This window comes from Camelus bactrianus, chromosome 19, assembly GCF_048773025.1.
Source record: "Camelus bactrianus isolate YW-2024 breed Bactrian camel chromosome 19, ASM4877302v1, whole genome shotgun sequence".
Lineage (NCBI taxonomy): Eukaryota > Metazoa > Chordata > Mammalia > Artiodactyla > Camelidae > Camelus > Camelus bactrianus.
Genome location: NC_133557.1, coordinates 2,115,665 through 2,132,281, shown reverse-complemented (window position 1 = coordinate 2,132,281; position 16,617 = coordinate 2,115,665). Strand labels below are relative to the sequence as shown.

At 40.6% G+C, this 16,617-nt stretch overlaps 1 non-coding gene across 1 annotated transcript; it reads left to right on the top strand.

Annotated features, from left to right (window-relative positions):
* Positions 1-549: 549 nt before the first annotated feature.
* Positions 550-622, top strand: TRNAV-UAC (transfer RNA valine (anticodon UAC)). Its single transcript has one exon. It is a non-coding gene; the product is annotated as a tRNA-Val (tRNA).
* Positions 623-16,617: the final 15,995 nt, after the last annotated feature.

Here is a 16,617-nt window from a genome sequence, read left to right as displayed (position 1 = left end):
CTTATGAGCTTGGGAAGGGGCTGCCTCCTTGTGTCTCTAGGACTCTGTCTGTAGGGGGAGACATCCGGACACTGCAGTATTTCAGTCAATCACCTGCTAACCTTCCCAATTTTCCCATGTCTATGAACCACATGTATAATCACTGACACATTTTTAACTTCCTTTCTTTCATTTCTTTGACTCTGAAACAAAGAAAAATACTAAGCTCACCCCACACCAACGTCTTTCTTCCAAGCACTTACTACAGGTTTTAATTATGTTTATTTTGTGCCTGGCACAATGGACATGATCAAGGAATCACTGCTGAGTTTTGATTGTTCAATGTGGTCAAAGACTAATTATTTTGTTTTGTTTTTCAAAAATTTAAAACATGGCTCATCTACAAGTGTGTCAAAGATTTCAACTCCATGGGGGCAGGGGACCAGGACCATGGAAAATTAGTTCCAAAGAGAAACAGAGAATCAGAGGTTATTACAGGCATTTGGCAAAGATGGACTGAGTGACCAGTTCAGATACAAACCTGGTTAAGATCTCTGTCAGTCTCCTTAAGGTTCCATGGTGTAGTGGTTATCACAGCTGCTTTACATGCAGCAGGGCCTGGGTTCAATTCCCAGTGGAACCACAAGACTGCTTATATTCCCATTTGAACAGTCACCTTAAGAGTTATTTTTTTCTATCAGACAGAAGATTCTTGCACCTTCTACTGGGTGGAAATCAACATCATATATCTTCTCCAATAGACGGTGACTCTGATGAGAGGAAAGATCACGTCTTTTATCTCACTCAGATTAATGCATTTCACAAAAACAAAACAAACCAAAAAAAAACCTTTCTGCCTTACTTATAAATGGGAATCAGTATTACTTTCCATCAAACCAAGGTGACACTGTGAAGTTGGCACAACAGGACAGTTCAACAGACAGATGCAAGCAAAGCGGAAAGTTTTCTTCAATGTTGGTAAATCCAGTTCACTAAGCCTCGCTTTGCAGAGGAGGTGCAGAAGGGGTCCCTCCCGAAGAGGCACATGTCCTGGCCTTCAGGTGCACATGACTGGAAATGTGTGCTCTCTGGAACACCGGCTAATGCCAAGGTCCTTTTTCCCAGTTGTACCATGCTCTTATCAAGCCTAGGTTTTAGGTTTGCTGGATGAGGTCTCTTCTGGCAGACAACATAAAGCCCTGACAGTGAAAATGGTTGTCTGCCAAAGGCTCTCAGTCTGGAACCTGCCCCCTCTTTGCTAAAAAGGGAGATTAGCAAGTGTCAGAGAGAGATTGAAGACACGCTAGCACCGCCCTGAGACTTTCATCATGACATTAGCAAGGCGATTGACAGAGAATGTAAAGTGAGTAACCGTCTCACCAAGTGACGCTCATTTTTTTAAAAGCACATCTGTTCCACATATTGGGAAACACAGGGCTAGAGATGATGGCTAAAACTGTCTCCTGCCCCCATATTCTTGTTTTTTTTTTTTTTTTATTTAGGAATAGCATCCTAGAAGGGAGAGAGACTTCACTGAGCTTCAAAAATGACCTCAGAGAGATGGTTCAGATACGTGACACAAGGACAGAGATTAGGATTCACAACTTTTTTTTTTGAAGTATAGTTGATTTAAAGTGTTGTGTTAATTTCTGCTGTACAGCATAGTGATTCAGTTTTACATATATATATTTCATATTCTTTATCATTATAGGTTATTATAAGATATTGAATATATTTCTCTGTGCAACACTAGGGCTTTTATCTATTTTATTTATAATAGTTAGTATCTACAAATCCCAGACTCCTAATTTATCCCTCCCCCGCCTTCTTCCTGGCAACTGATTTTATTTTCTGTATCTGTGAGTCTGTTTCTGTTTTATAAATAAGTTCATTTGTGCCATTTTTTTTAGATTCCACACGTAAGTGATATCACATGATACTTGTCTTTCTCTGTCTGACTTACTCCACTTAGTATGATAATCTCTAGGTCAATTCATGTTGCTGCAAATAGCATTATTTTATTCCTTTTTCATGGCCAAGTAGTATTTTATATATACACACACACACACACATATATATATATATATATAGCACATCTTCTTTATCCATTCACCTGTCAATGGACATTTAGGTGGCTTCCATGTCTTGGCTACTGTAAACACTGCCACTATGAACATATGAACATTTGAGCACATGACAAGAGTGTATAAGTCATCTGTGTTACTGGCAGTGAAATAGGCTATATTTTGAGATAGTGAGCTCCTGACCACTGAAGGCATTCAAGTAATTTTTGGATAATACATATAATGACTGCTAACAAAGTGATCTCTACATGGGAAACCTTAAAGGGTTTCTCCTCTCTTTTGTGACTAGTTGAAAAATTAAAACAGAATTAAAATAGTTATTTTTTACTTAAAAAAATGCTAAGAACACATTTCTTCTACAAAATGAAGCACATAGATGTCATCTTGTCCACAATCAGCCCAACAGAGTTAGACCCAAATTCTAGCCCAGCTCCTTAATAGATAGGGTGTCATTTCATATAGGTATGTCCTCAACCCTTCTAAATTGAAATTATAGTCCCCTTGGTAGACTCCCTAATAGCATCCTTTTTCCCTTCATTGCATTATTACAATTTTTAATCCTATCTCTGCCACTTACTGAAAGCTCCAAAAAGGCATGAAACACTCTAAAATTTTATCACTGGATCCCTGCCCTCAGTACTGGTGACAAGGAGCAGCACGTCAAAGGTTTGCATGTAGTGGCTGAAATGAATTAAAAAATGTAGGTGCTGGCTCTTTGGTTCCAAGTTTTCCTGCAAAGTGGAGATAAAAATGTCTGCCCTCGGAGTTTTGTTTTTCAAAGATTGTATGTGAGTGCGTGTGTGTGTATACGATCAGCATATATATGTTATTATGATATGTCTAAATGCGCATGGTATAGGTGTGTATGTGTGTGTGTATAAAATATCTGAATTTCAACTCTTGTCTGGTGTGTCACTTAGTGCACAATAACATGAAAGTTATAACTGGTTAATTATTATGGCTTCTCTATATTGAGGGTGGAGCCTGTGTTAGAGAACTGTGGGCACCCAGAAGTAGAGATGTGAACTCTCGCTCTGACATTCAAGGCTCTGTAAATCTAGCTGGTGATCCAAAACATGCAGAAAAAGGTAACACTACCAGATGCAGAGATTCATTTATTCACTCAACAGTGTGTTAGGCAAAGGGGATGCACAGGTGGAGTCTACTGTCTTTACTTACTGCAGAGTCTGGTACAAAAGACAGACAGAGACACAAAATTGTAAGACAGATGAGGCAGGAACAAGAAGAGAACAAAGTAAAGAGTGAAGGCTGAGAAGTGAGCCAGAAAGAGAGAGAAAAATACCATATGTCACTTATGTGTGGAATCTAAAAAAAAAATGGACATACATGGACTTATTTACAAAACAGAGACAGACTCACAGACATAGAAAACAAACTTATGGTTACTGGGGGGAAGTGGATGGGAAGGGAGACATTGGGAGTTTGGGATCTACAGATACTAACTACTGCATATAAAGTAGATAAACAACAAGGTCCTACTGTATAGCACAGGGAACTGTATTCAAAACCTTGTAATAGCCTATAATGAAAAAGAATATGAAAAACGACACATATATGTATATACACATATATATGTATAACAAAATCACTATGCTGTACACCAGAAATTAACACAGCTGTAAATTGACTATACTTCAATTTAAAAAAAAAAAAGTGTGAAGACTTAGCCCAGAGTGTTTGAATCTAAGTGATACTTGAATAGAAACTCAGATCAGGGACTTACAGGAGTCAGGGCTGAAATTCAGAGCCAGTTTCTACAACATTGGCACGTCCATGCCCGTTGGTAACAAGCATTGCCCCATGCCTCGCCCCAGCACTCCTTGTCTGCCCACTAGGTCCCTCCTGTGGAGCTGCCCCCATGAACCAGCCAGTAAGGGCTTTGTCTCTGGAGCTGCAGGGGTCCTTCAGGGCCAGGCTAGTGCATCGAGCCTAAGTACTCTTTCCCCGAGTGTGATCTCTTATTGAATATTTTGATTATCACCCCTCCCAGGAAGATTTGGACCTGCACAGGGGGAGGAGGAAGGGAAAGCTTGAGGAAGAAAGGAACAACATAAGAGACTACGTGGTTTGGAATCACTGAAGCCCAAGGTCAGAAGACAAAGCAGAAACCAGTGAGTGGACCTCATCAGACATTGAAAGGCAAACTATTACTCAAGTCCAGCCCTGGCATCATGCCGCCGGCATTGAAATCTATCACTTTCCAGCTTTGCGACCAAGGGCAAATCATTTGATCACACTAAGCCTCGATTGCTCATCTGTATAATGGGGATAAGGATAGCATGTCACCTCTTGTGTAGTTGTGAATATTACTATGATCCATGAAAAGTGATAAGGACAGAATCTGCCACAAAGAGATTGATCGCTACTGTCATCATTACTGTCACTCTGTGCTTCATGCTTTGCATGCATCATGTCATTCAAACCTCAACATCCCTAGACATGATTGAAAATGTTGGTAACCTCCAGGTAACAGAGCACATCAAGGAATCCACCATTAGGATGGATAGTTTCTGACCCCGAGTTGGTGCTGAAGTTATTAGGTCCACTATCTGAGAATTGTGGGTGGATAGCTGGGCTGACATAGCTTTGTTGCTATGGCAACACAGGCTCTTCTGATGTCCCTGCTTGATAATTTCACAAGCAGAGCTGAGCGTAATAAAAATTGCATGACCCTGAACCCCAGCCAGAGAACGCTTAGCAATAGAGAGGCATCACAGCCAGCAAGGCATCAGCAGAGCTCAAGAGACGTGTGTAAACAGTGAACAGAAAAGAGAATTAGCCTTTAACAAGTAGCCATGAAGATGTCATGGTAGGCCACAGAGGCCGTTTCTCAGCCATGCTTTCCCTGCTACCGTTTGGACTTTGTTTTCTTCCTTCAGTGGAAAGATGTCAAAAGGTTAATTTCAAAATGAAAAGTAGACGGAATTGTGGGCCGACCGAAGAGGAACACATCCCAGGTTAGCGGGCACATGGAACACTTCCTCAGAAACTAGAGGAGAGGGAAGAGAAGTGCTTTGTGAGGCCATGTCTCCTAGAAATCCTGTTCTTTTTAAATTCACCTCCTCAGCGAACTGCACCATGTAACTTCTCACATGGCACCGCATTGGACCTCAGATTTGTGAAGGAGGGTCTCCTTTAAAACCCAGTGACTAATTTATTTGATTCCCTAGATTTGCTGTCTGTCTGAGCCAGTCAGATTAAATACTGATTCAGAGGCTGATTTCCAGCTACATCGTGCAATATATTGTTAACATCCAAAGAGAATGAACCTTCCAGACGCACCTGCATTTGGAGATAGCTGGCTCCAAGACTTCCGTCTTTATTGGGATCGAGTTAATCTAAAATACCATCAAAGCCCAGCCCTCCATCAGTAATAACCTCTTTACTCCTGGGAGACAGATTTGATTTAATTTTCAGGGAAATCTGTGTTGGCTTTCTTCCCTGTTTATTTATTTATTTTTTCTAATCTCTTCCACATTATTGGTTAAGGGTAATGACTAAACCTTTTTTTTTTTTTCCACATTGAAATAAATATATTCTTGGCTGCACTCATAGTTAGTGATGGGAGGAGAAGTCAGTGGGAGCTCAACGGTGGGTAGTGCACAGACAGAACTTGAAATCCCAGGCATGGTCATGATGTAACTGAAGATCTTTATTCAAGCATTTATTTCACCTCTCAGGGATCCTGTGCTTGTTTATGGTCTCTCCACTCCTCTCTCTGCCCTGTCCTGGAAATCTAAGATACTTATCTTCCCCTGGATTCTGAGCCTTCAACCTAGGGTAGAATTTCCAGGTCACTCACCAAATAATAAGTCCACTTCTTTCTCATCCATCATCCTTACCATCACAACACACACCCAGACATCCCTACACTGTTCCCAATAAAATTCAGCAGTTACTTAGAAAGGATTTGAGTCATTCATTCTTTTTTTTTTTTTTTGATTTTACAATGTTGCTTCAATTTCTAGTGCACAGCATTATGTTTCAGTCATACATATATATACATATATTCCTTTTCATGTTCTTTTTCATTATAGTTTACTATAAGATATTGACTATAGTTCCCTGTGCTGTACAGTATAAACTTGTTGTTTATCTATTTTATATATAGTACTTAGTATCTGCAAATCTCAAAGTGCCAATTTATCCCTTCCCACCCCCGTCTCCCCTGGTAACCATAAGCTTGTTTTTCATGTGAGTCTGTTTCTGTTTTGTAAATAAGTTCATCTGAGTCACTCATTCTTTAAAGAGTGCCTACGCTCAGCCTGACAGGGATTTGCATTTTAAAAGAAACAATACTCAAAGGTATGAAACAGTTAACCTGTACCAGAGAGGCTGTTATGGAAGAGATTTTTGCATGTGGAAAGCATTGTTGTTTTTTTTTTTTAAAGTGACTTTAGAAAATTTAGAAGAAACTCAGACTTTGTGGAGTGAAAGTACACTCACTACAGAAGGAAAGGGAAGCAGAATTGTGGACAACTTAGCATTTGTTTACCCATGATTATAAGGGGAACCAGAATAAAGTATGAATCTGGGCAAAGACAGTGGACTGCCTGAGTCCAGAGTGAACTATGTGCCTTCACTGATGAGAATGGTCTGAGAAGGAGCATGAAGGAGCATGCAGAGGAAGTAAGCAGCGATTAGAGGTGGTGCTGGGGATTTGGGGCCCAACAGCTCTCCAAGAAGAATTCTCTTCTCCCATCACTTCCTTTCCACTCTCGGATGCTTCCTAAATGCCTCATCTAGCCGAGTGGGCCCTGGGATGGGACATGGGCTTTCATGGCCATTTCTTTGGAAACTCTGCACATGATGGTTTGGCTTCTGACTGATGGGTATATGAACACCTTCGTGGCTTTGCCACTGAACAGGTGTGTGACCCCCAGAGTCACCTGATCTATTTGGAACTCATCACTAAATGAGAGTGTTGGACTAATGTAATGAAGGAGCCCAGGGTTCCTTCAATATAGGATATATGTTATATTTGACAAACAGATTCTACTGTCCAGAAAAGAAAAATACTTGAAAACCCAAGATCTTGAGCAACCGTGACAAACCCTTACGAGGTCCAACTAGTTCTACTGCATTGGCTGAAAAGCCCTTGGCCACAGTGATTTCTGGGTCATGGGAGATCACTTTCCTGTAATAATTAGGCTGACCCATATCCCTTGATTCGTTGCTGTTATGACAGTATCAGGAGGAAGCAAGCCCAGGGACGACTAAGGACCTACAGAGGTAGCTAGCGAGAGGGAAATTAAGGTCAACGATGAGGAAGGATTTTTCTTGATCTTTTTAAGCTTGTAGGAGAAAGAAGAGGCTTCAGTCTACAATAAAAAGCAATATTCCTAACTGGTAACCTTTTAACATAGCACTTACAATGGACTGACAACCTTCTAAGCACCAGATCTAGAAGGAATTCATTTACCTTTCACAGCAATCTTATAAAATAGATATTATTATATGCTATTTTATAGATAAGGAAACTGGGACACAGACTAGTTAAGTAGCTTGTCCACGATTATGCAACTGTTAAGAGATGGGCCGGATTTGAAACCAAGAGCTCATGTCCTGATTCAGTGGGCATAAGGCCACACTGGGAACATTCACTTCCAAATCTTTTGGTAAGCATAATATGAAGCCAGAAAAATTTCTCCTGGATGCCAATTTCTTTAAGATCAGCCTATTGAACCTTTAGACTAAATTCCCAAAAGACATTAGAATCTGGATTTCTAATTAATCTAAGAGTTGACACTAGTGGGAAGTTAATGAAAAGGATTCTGGTAAATTCCATTTAATTTTTTCTGATCTTGTAAGAATCTTGCCATGAGAAGTGTTCATAGAGAAAAGCATTTTACAAATCAGTAATACACTATATTTATTAATGTGTTTAACCTTAACAAGCGCCGTCCTTCAAAGAATTCCCTTTGGACTGAGATGAAAACTGAGGCCAGAGGGTTGCAGTCCAGTGACTTATTCAAGCTCCAAAGTAAATGATGTCAGAGAAGGATCAAAACTCCAATTTCCTGACTTCAGATCAAGGATTTTCAAATGAGAATACATGGGTTCTATATTTCAGTCTTCTTTAGTCTCTCTCTCTCTCCCCACAACTTTCAAATAAATTGTATATTAGCATCTCTGTAAGTCAGAATCCCTGTGGCGGTTCAAGTGAAGAGTACTTAAATGAAGTGATGCCCTATGGAGATGGGCATAGGATTAAACAGCCACGTCCTGTAGATCCCTGTTGCCATCCTGACTCACAGTTTCATCAATTCACCCCTAGATTGCTGTGTCTGGTTTCTCTGCTCCTATTCTTCCCTTTTCCTCGATCTTTGTCCCTGCTACTTGCAATTTTATCCCTCCAAGGCTTTGTTTAAAAGTCTAAACCTTTGTTTAAAATCTTCATGGGTTTCTATTGTCCTGAGGGTCCTTGGTATGCGTAAAGACACTTGCAGTTCATAAGCAAGGCAAATTTCTGCCTCCACTTTCCTGTGTGCCAAGCAGTCTTTACAGATGCTTTAACATCTGTAAAGTCTCATCAACATTCTGAGGAACAGTACACATTTTGGAGAAGTCAGGACAGTGTTACTATTAAGGACATAAGCTTTGGAATGTGATAATGTGGTCTTGGCTCCCAGCTCTGCTCCCACTAGCTTGGGACAGCTGGAGGGTTGGCTGGAGGATGTATGATCTAGGATGACCTCACTCACATGTCTGGAAGTTGACAGGTGATTGGCCAAGGGCTGACTGACTCTCAGCTGGTCCACCTTGGATCTCTGCCATGTCGTCTCCCATCTTCCAGGAAGGCAGCTTGGACTCATTCATATGTTGGTCCCAGGATCTCAAGTGCAGCAGGAAAGCAAGCCCTAATGTGCAAGTGAGTTTCAATCCTCGGCCTGCATCACATTTACTAATGTCCCTGGACCAAAGCAAGTCACATGGTGGAGCCAAGATTTAAGGGAGATGAAATAGACTCCACCTCTTAATGGACAGGGAGGAATTCTGAGCAATGTTCCATCCATTTTAAGTTTCAATGTCCTTAAATGAATAATGGAGATGCTAGTGTTCATTCCTGAATCATAAATTTCAGGGAGGATTAAACAATATGAGATAAATCAAGTGCCCAGTACAGTATTTGGCACTTAGAAAGCACTCAATAAATATTCTCACTGTTTAAGTTCAAATATGAATCCTGTAGTAGTAATTAAAATGTAAGGCATACATTTTGACCTTTTGGGGAATCTAAATTGTCATTGCATTCTTGCTGTACAGTTTCAGTTCATGTGGCTTCTTTCCTTTTTTTTCACTGGGTTTACTGCAGAATATTGATGCATGAGTTTAAAGAATCATATTTAATTTCCAGGGGGGACCAGCTTTAAAGAGCCTGGGAACAAACAGTCTTTACACATATAGACTTTACAATGGACCATAATAAGTTAAAAAAAACTATCTCTGGATTATAATAATGAAAAGTTCTTCATAATGTCCTTTGGGTTTATTAATTTTGTTATAGATTAATTATCTGGATAGAGTTTCTGGTTGAACTCACAGAGCTCACATTTCCATTTACATCAATTTATCAGAGTTGTGGGTGGTTACATCTGGCTGCCATGTACTGAATGATGTAGGAGATCTTAACCAACTGGTCTTGTTTTAGAATGCAAACTTATCTGCAATTCTTCTTCTCTCTCTATCCAGACTTTTTCAATGTAATTTTTCAGTTCAACTTATCAGGAGAGGCAGAGTCCATTTCCCTAATCCTTGTGTCTAAGCTGGACTTGTGATGTGCTTTGGCCAATAGACTGTACTGAAAGTGAGGATGTGTGAGTTCTGAGCCCAGACCCCAAGAAGCCTTGTCCACTATCACTCTTGGAATGCCGCAGCTTCCATGTGAATGAATTTGATGCCATTTGCTGGAGGATAAGAAGTCACATGGAGGAGAAGCAAGGTTTACCACAAGGCAAATGGCCTGCCAGCCACAAGACAATTGAGTGAGGCCACCCCAGACCAGTCAAACCAACAGTTCAACATAGACATATGAGGGAACCTAGCCAAGATCAGCCTAGACTGTTGAGTCTAGAAGAACTGCCAGGGCAACCAAGTTTTAGGGTGCTTTCTTACACAGCAAAACCTAACTGATGTAAAGTTGATGGCTGTAACCCTTTGCATCCTCTTTGGCAAGCTTCCAGATTAACCTGATGCCTCATGAGAGCCAGATAGTCTAACCCAACAGTTTAACTCTGTTAGTTACACCCCATGTGACTTGATAGATGGGAATTAAAGCCATCTTTGGTTTTAATCCCACTTAACCAACTTTTGCTAGAAATTTCTGCCATCTTTCTTTCACAAGCATGAGAGAAGGAGTTTCTACCCATTATCCTCCTTTCCTACATATAATAGATCCATGTGCTCAATACATAGCTGAGTCCTATCTGCAGACATACCATGAAATGTTTCTCTGTGGCTGGTATAAAGAAAATGGCATAATTTTCAGAATCAGACCAACCTAGGTTTTACCTGGGCTCTGATGTAATTAGCTGTGTGATCTGAGAAAATTATTCAGCCTCTTTGAGGCTCACTTGTTTCAATTGAAAAATAGGAATTTTACACACACACACACACATATAATATATTCCAAATTCAACCACAATTTGGGGTTACTATGTGAAAATACAGTATTTGTCTGGTGATACAAAGCTGATCTCACTTGTTTTTACACTCCTCCCATTGAGAAGTGTAGTCTATGTCCCTTTCCCTCAAATCTGGCCAGGCCCTATGACTACTTTGACCAACAGAATGGAAGTGAAGCTATACAGTTTTCAGGCCCAGCTGTTAAGAAACTGACTTCTTCCACTTCCTGTCTGTTGGATTGCTCACTTTCAGAGGGCTTACTAAGTAGGGAGCCTGACTACTCTGCTTCAGATAATACCTGGAGAGGCCAAGGGGACTACAAAGAGAGGAAGAGGGGCCAGTTGAGATCAGCCTTTCAGACATTCCCACTGATGTTCCATGTATGGGCAGGAAGACATCCTGGACCCTCCAGAGCAGCCCAAGCACTTGCTAAATACCAAGAGTGATCCCAGGCAACATCACATGGAGCAGAAAAATTAGCCCAAGGGTCCCTGCTTGAATTCCTGACTCCAGAGTCATCATTTATAATAAGATGGCTATTGTTTTGAACCACTCAGCTATGGGGTAGTTAAGAACAATTTGCACACGGCAGAGACTCAGGACACACAATGACTGGGACTGAGAGATTCCCTAGGGTGCGAGACTTGCAGTACGCAAACCAGGAAAGTCTCTCTCAATACATATGGGAGATTATCATAGTTATTTTTTACTGAAGCAAAAATGAACAATGTTGTATTGATTTAATTTCTAGCAAAGCTACCCTAAGGCCATCAAGGGATTTCATACCCTTGCAGGAGGTGAAAAGCATTTCTGGATGGAAACACTGCATGAAGCAGTGTTTTATAGGAGACAAGCTGTTAAAAATCAGTTCTAGCTGATTTTTCTTATCTATGAGCCATCTTTTTTTTTTTTTAAGAAGGCCTTTCTTTAGAACCTCATACATGAAAGAGAAAACAGCAATCTAAACCCCATCAAGCTTAAGCTCTAACAAAAGGCATTGTTACTGAACATTTAAAATAACTTCAGTTATCAGGGCAGTTGATAGAGATAGCCCGTATCTTGTTAAAATTAGTATATTTTGTGACTGTTATTTGGGAAAAGACTTTTAAAATGTATGTAACTACTACTACCTTAATTTGTTCCCAAATATAAATTGTAAGTGTATTCATATTGTGAAATAGTTTAATTTGTGTTTCTTTCCTAATGGCAAGACTAGTAATCTGTGTTGAAAATCTAGAAAATAGAGGAAAAAACAACAATGAGAAAACATTTTTAATAGAATAAAGGCATTTCCCTTTAATTGCTCTTTGGTTAACACACACACACACACACATACATACACACAGAAAAAGAAAAAAAAGAAAAGTGATAAACCAAAAGAAGAATATGCATTGGCAATGCTATCAGGAGTCCTTAACAACTCTAAATAAGGAAAAAAGGGAAAAAAAAGTATGCTTTCCCTTATATGTGGAATCTAAAAACAAAACAAATGAAGAAATATAACAGAACAGAAACAGACTCACAGCTACTGAGAACAGTCTAGTGGATGCCTGAAAGGGGGTGGGGGAGGGGTGAAATAGGTAAAGGGGACTGAGAGGCACAGACTACCAGTCATAATTAAGTCATAGAGATGTAATGTACAGCACAGGGAAAATAGTCAACGGTAGTGTAACTTTGTATGGTTTACGACTGTCAAAAATCAGAATCACTATGTTGTACACCTGAAACTAGTATAATATTAAGGCAATTAAAAAAAATTAGCCAGTAGAACGATACTTGTGCAAAATCTAGCGGGGATAAAAGACACCAGTAGGTGCCCCTCCCTGCACAGCCCCACAGCAAGTCTAGGTTTCTACAGATGCAAGTGAGAGGCTCTCAAATTACATATCGGTGTCTCTTGACTGGAAGATGGAAGGCCAGGGTTCTGTGTGGTCCATCTGCAGAGGGCCTCCCTGTACCCTTGGCTCCACGTTGCCCAGTGGCTGTGGGCCCAGGGGCCGAAGGGGAAAGCCTTCTTCAGAGCAGAATTCCTGGGTGGAAATACACAGATATGTTTAACACTTTTGATTCCTACTGGCAAACTGCTTCTCAAATGGTTTGTAGCAAATACTATTTCCACGAGTCATACTTTATGAATCACATTTTGTATTAGCAGTCTTTAGTTCTACTGATTAGGGCAGAAAACTCTGGTATTGTTCTTTTACTTACTGTTTTTTTTTTTTTAAATAAATAATGGAGTTAATTATTCACATTTATTAGACATTTATATAATTTTTTGTCTTTTTTGATTGACCTTTTTATAACCTGTACTTATTTTTGTTTTTTAGGTGTCTTAGTTATGCTTTTATCGTTATTTGTATGCTATTTGCTAAAAAATTATTCCCAGGCTTTTCTTCATAATCGTTTTATTTATTTATAGTTATAAACCCTGACTGCTCTTCCTTTTTGAATGACTGGAGAATTGGGCAGAGTTGTGAACTGGTGTGATTTCCAGAATGTTAAGGGATTCTGCTGGCTCAGAGCAAAGGTGCAGCATGTGTGTCTTGACGTCAAACAGAGAAACAAAAACTCTCCTTTGGAATTTCTATTTTCCTCTTCAGTCCTATTATTTCAAATGGCATGTTTCCGACCGGGGCGATTAGAAAGACACTGCCTTTTATCACTATTACGGCCTGCGAAGCTGCGATGCGCGTGCACCTTGCGCTTGGGGCGCTGACCGCGCACCTGTGCTTGGGTGTACCCCGGTCTCTCCTCTGCGGATGTTGGTTCTCAAGGCCACAAAGGACAGTGTGGGACTTGGGGACTGAGGAGCCTCTCTGCGGATGGATTGGGTGGAAGGGGTTTGTAAGGCTAAGATTCAAGCTGGTGTCTGGCTTCATCTCCCCTTGAGGTCAGGGTTCCGAGACTCAGCCGGCCCAGCCTGGACAGACCCTGGGGGAGTCTGGCGAAACTGAACCGGCAGGCGGTTGCTTAGAGAATTGCCGGCTTTCCCACCTGAATTCCCCACCCTCAGCTGGTAGGGTTTTAGGGTGGGTGTGTATTTCAGTTTGTCAAAAAGAGATCAGTTCCTGTACTGAAAGGCAAGCCTGGGGCAGTGTTTGACAATTACCGTGTAAGTGGTTCTCACGCTGGGTCTGGCATTGGGTGCCAGCTCGCACATTAACTCCTTTGACGGTATTTTCGCCAGTTTACTCAGCGTTCTCAAGGGATGGCTTTGTCGATTGTTCCCCTGGCTGCTGTTTTGACAGTCGATAGCCCCCTGATGCCAGTCTACTAAGAAGGAGGCCAACGTGAAACCGTAAACCCAACAACTGCTGGTCGTGGTATGGGGTGGCTCCAGCTCTGTTCTCTCTCTCTTAAATGGTAATGGGCTTTTATCAAACGCAGGTCTCTCCTCATTCTCCCAGGCTTTGGGGGAGGGGGATGTTGCATTAGGGTGGGTGGGTCAGGATCAGGGGAGTGTTGAAACTTCCAGCGGAAACTGACAGGGGATGCTAAGCCAAAGTGTAAGCAGATACAGTTTATGGTGTTAAGGCGATTCCAGAAAAATGCCCGTGTTTGGGATATTTTCCGTGTCAATTTCCAATGTACAGCAGTGATAGACTGGCCCGAAGTCAGGCCCCACCTAAACAACGTGGTTTCTGGGGGGAGAGGATAAATTTATGAATAGACTTGTATTTGTAAACAGTTGCAAAAGAAAGGAACAGAAATAGCATCGTTTTCTTCTCTGCATCCCCTAGTTAGGCCTGTATCTTAGCATCCCAGCAAAGCATGTTCCTGTATCCCTCTAGTGCCCACCCACCAAGGTGTAAATAGGAGTCAGATGCTCTTTCTGAGAACAAATCTAAGGTCCGGAACTAGCTACCTCAATATTGCCATGATCTTTCTAGATTGCTCATGTCGCAAGCCCTCAGTCCCATTTACAATCTGAACCTATTAAATCTATTAAAACTATTTGCATTTAAGCTTCTGCACTAAACACCATTTTGAATTTTACCAGTTGAGACAATTGGGGAGAAATAAGATGTTCAATATTTTGTTCATTGACTGTATCCCAAATTAAAGTACAAAAAAATAGGGTAAGTTTTTACTTTAAACAAATGCTTTGGCTCTTTCAAAATCAAATGGAGTGATTGTCCATGCCTTTCTTTTAATAAAACATTTTTCTTAAAAGATTTCTAACTTGGTTCTATGAAACTGTTAGTTTAGAAAGTTAATACAAATTAACATGGACATTTTTGTATATGGGTATTAAATATCTCAGGTTTTATCATAGTTTTCTATTTCAATTAATCGAGTAGTAATTTATACATAATTTTTGTTAGCTCAGAGATCCCAATGTCTTCATTTATGTTTCTGATAAATATGAAGGCAACAGAAAAAAATGGGAGTGAGGAGGTAATTCATTCCAGAAATTAAAATGGCCCTCTTAATCCAACTCCTTAATTGCCCCGACCACACCCTCTTTTGGGGAAGGGCAGGGTAAGAAGAATGACCCACAAACTGGAGATTAAGTTATAGTCATCTGATATTAAAGAGGAAGAACATTTTAAAAATGCATTTGCTGACCATTGCCACTTGCTTTGCAGAACCTAATACATCCCTCCCTGATAACATCAAAGGAATTAAGGCCCTCTTTATGTAGCGAATGCTTTTCACAGTTCAATAACCATTCCTGTTGCTGCTATAATATTTCACCCACATTTCCCCATGCTCAGAGCAGGTCTCAGGACTGGAACTGTTTCATTTCTTTTGGGAGCATCTTCACCTCTCCTTGCTGCATTTGAACACCCCTCTCCAAATATTTGCAGACTATAATCATTCTAGTACACAGCAGAGTGGAAAAATAACCTTTCTGCTTTGGGGTCTAGTTTTGAAGACATGGAGGATCCAGATGCCCTGCTCTGGCGTTATCTCTCATTTCCCCCTGCCTGTCTAAAGAACCAAACCAAGAGCCGTGAGTGAATGGCTTGACACATGAACCAGAAACAAACAGCGAAAGACAGGAATCAAGGGCTCTAATGTGCCTGCAATAGAACCCATTGTGCAAGGCACTTCCTGGGAATTATTTAGGGATTATGGTGTCAAAATTGCTTAATCTGTAGGAAATACCCCAGGCCTTCAACTCACATCAGCAAATATGTATTAAGTGCTTACTCTGTGCTCGGGACTGAGTTAAGCACTTAGGGGAACAAAAAGAAAATATAAGTATAGGGCTACATAAGCAAAAGTGTGAGTGGCTTCTATCAAAGGAAGGCAAAAGTGAGGCGCCCACCTCTCTGCGTGAATTATTTTCTTCATGACTTTAAGACACTGCAGGTGAGTCTTTCCACTCCTGCCTAGATCTCTCTTAAAGAAAACCAAACCAGCAAACCTCCCCCCCCCAAAAAAAACAAAAAAAAAGATTTTATTCCAGATTCGTTGTTTCAATTTTTAGTTTCAAGAACAAACACCCGACGGATTTGAAACCTAAGAAGGGGGAATCATTAAAAATCAACATTTGTCAGAGCAAAAAAACGGGAGGAGGCAGGACTTGAAAAGACTCTCAGATCCTTAAAAGGACTGCTATGAAGCTAGAGGGGAAAAAAAAGAATGGGAAAGGCAACGGAATGGGAGCGATTTATTTTAGCAACACCAGAGAAAAAAACTGAGGGAGACCCACGTGTCTCTAACGTTTAGAAACGTTTTTGCCCCTGTTTTGTTTTACCTTTTGTATTCTACAAAACAAACAGGCTCCGATCTAATTTTTTTGCAGTAAATCATCTAGGTAGCTCTCGGATTTCTTGACCCACTCCCATCCCTCTTTTAAGGAAAGATTCAGCCCTGCTTGTTGTTTTAAAAGGTTTCTAATCACAAGAGAACCACATTCAACTTTGCTCATTTCCTGTGCCAATTAACAGACAGGAGT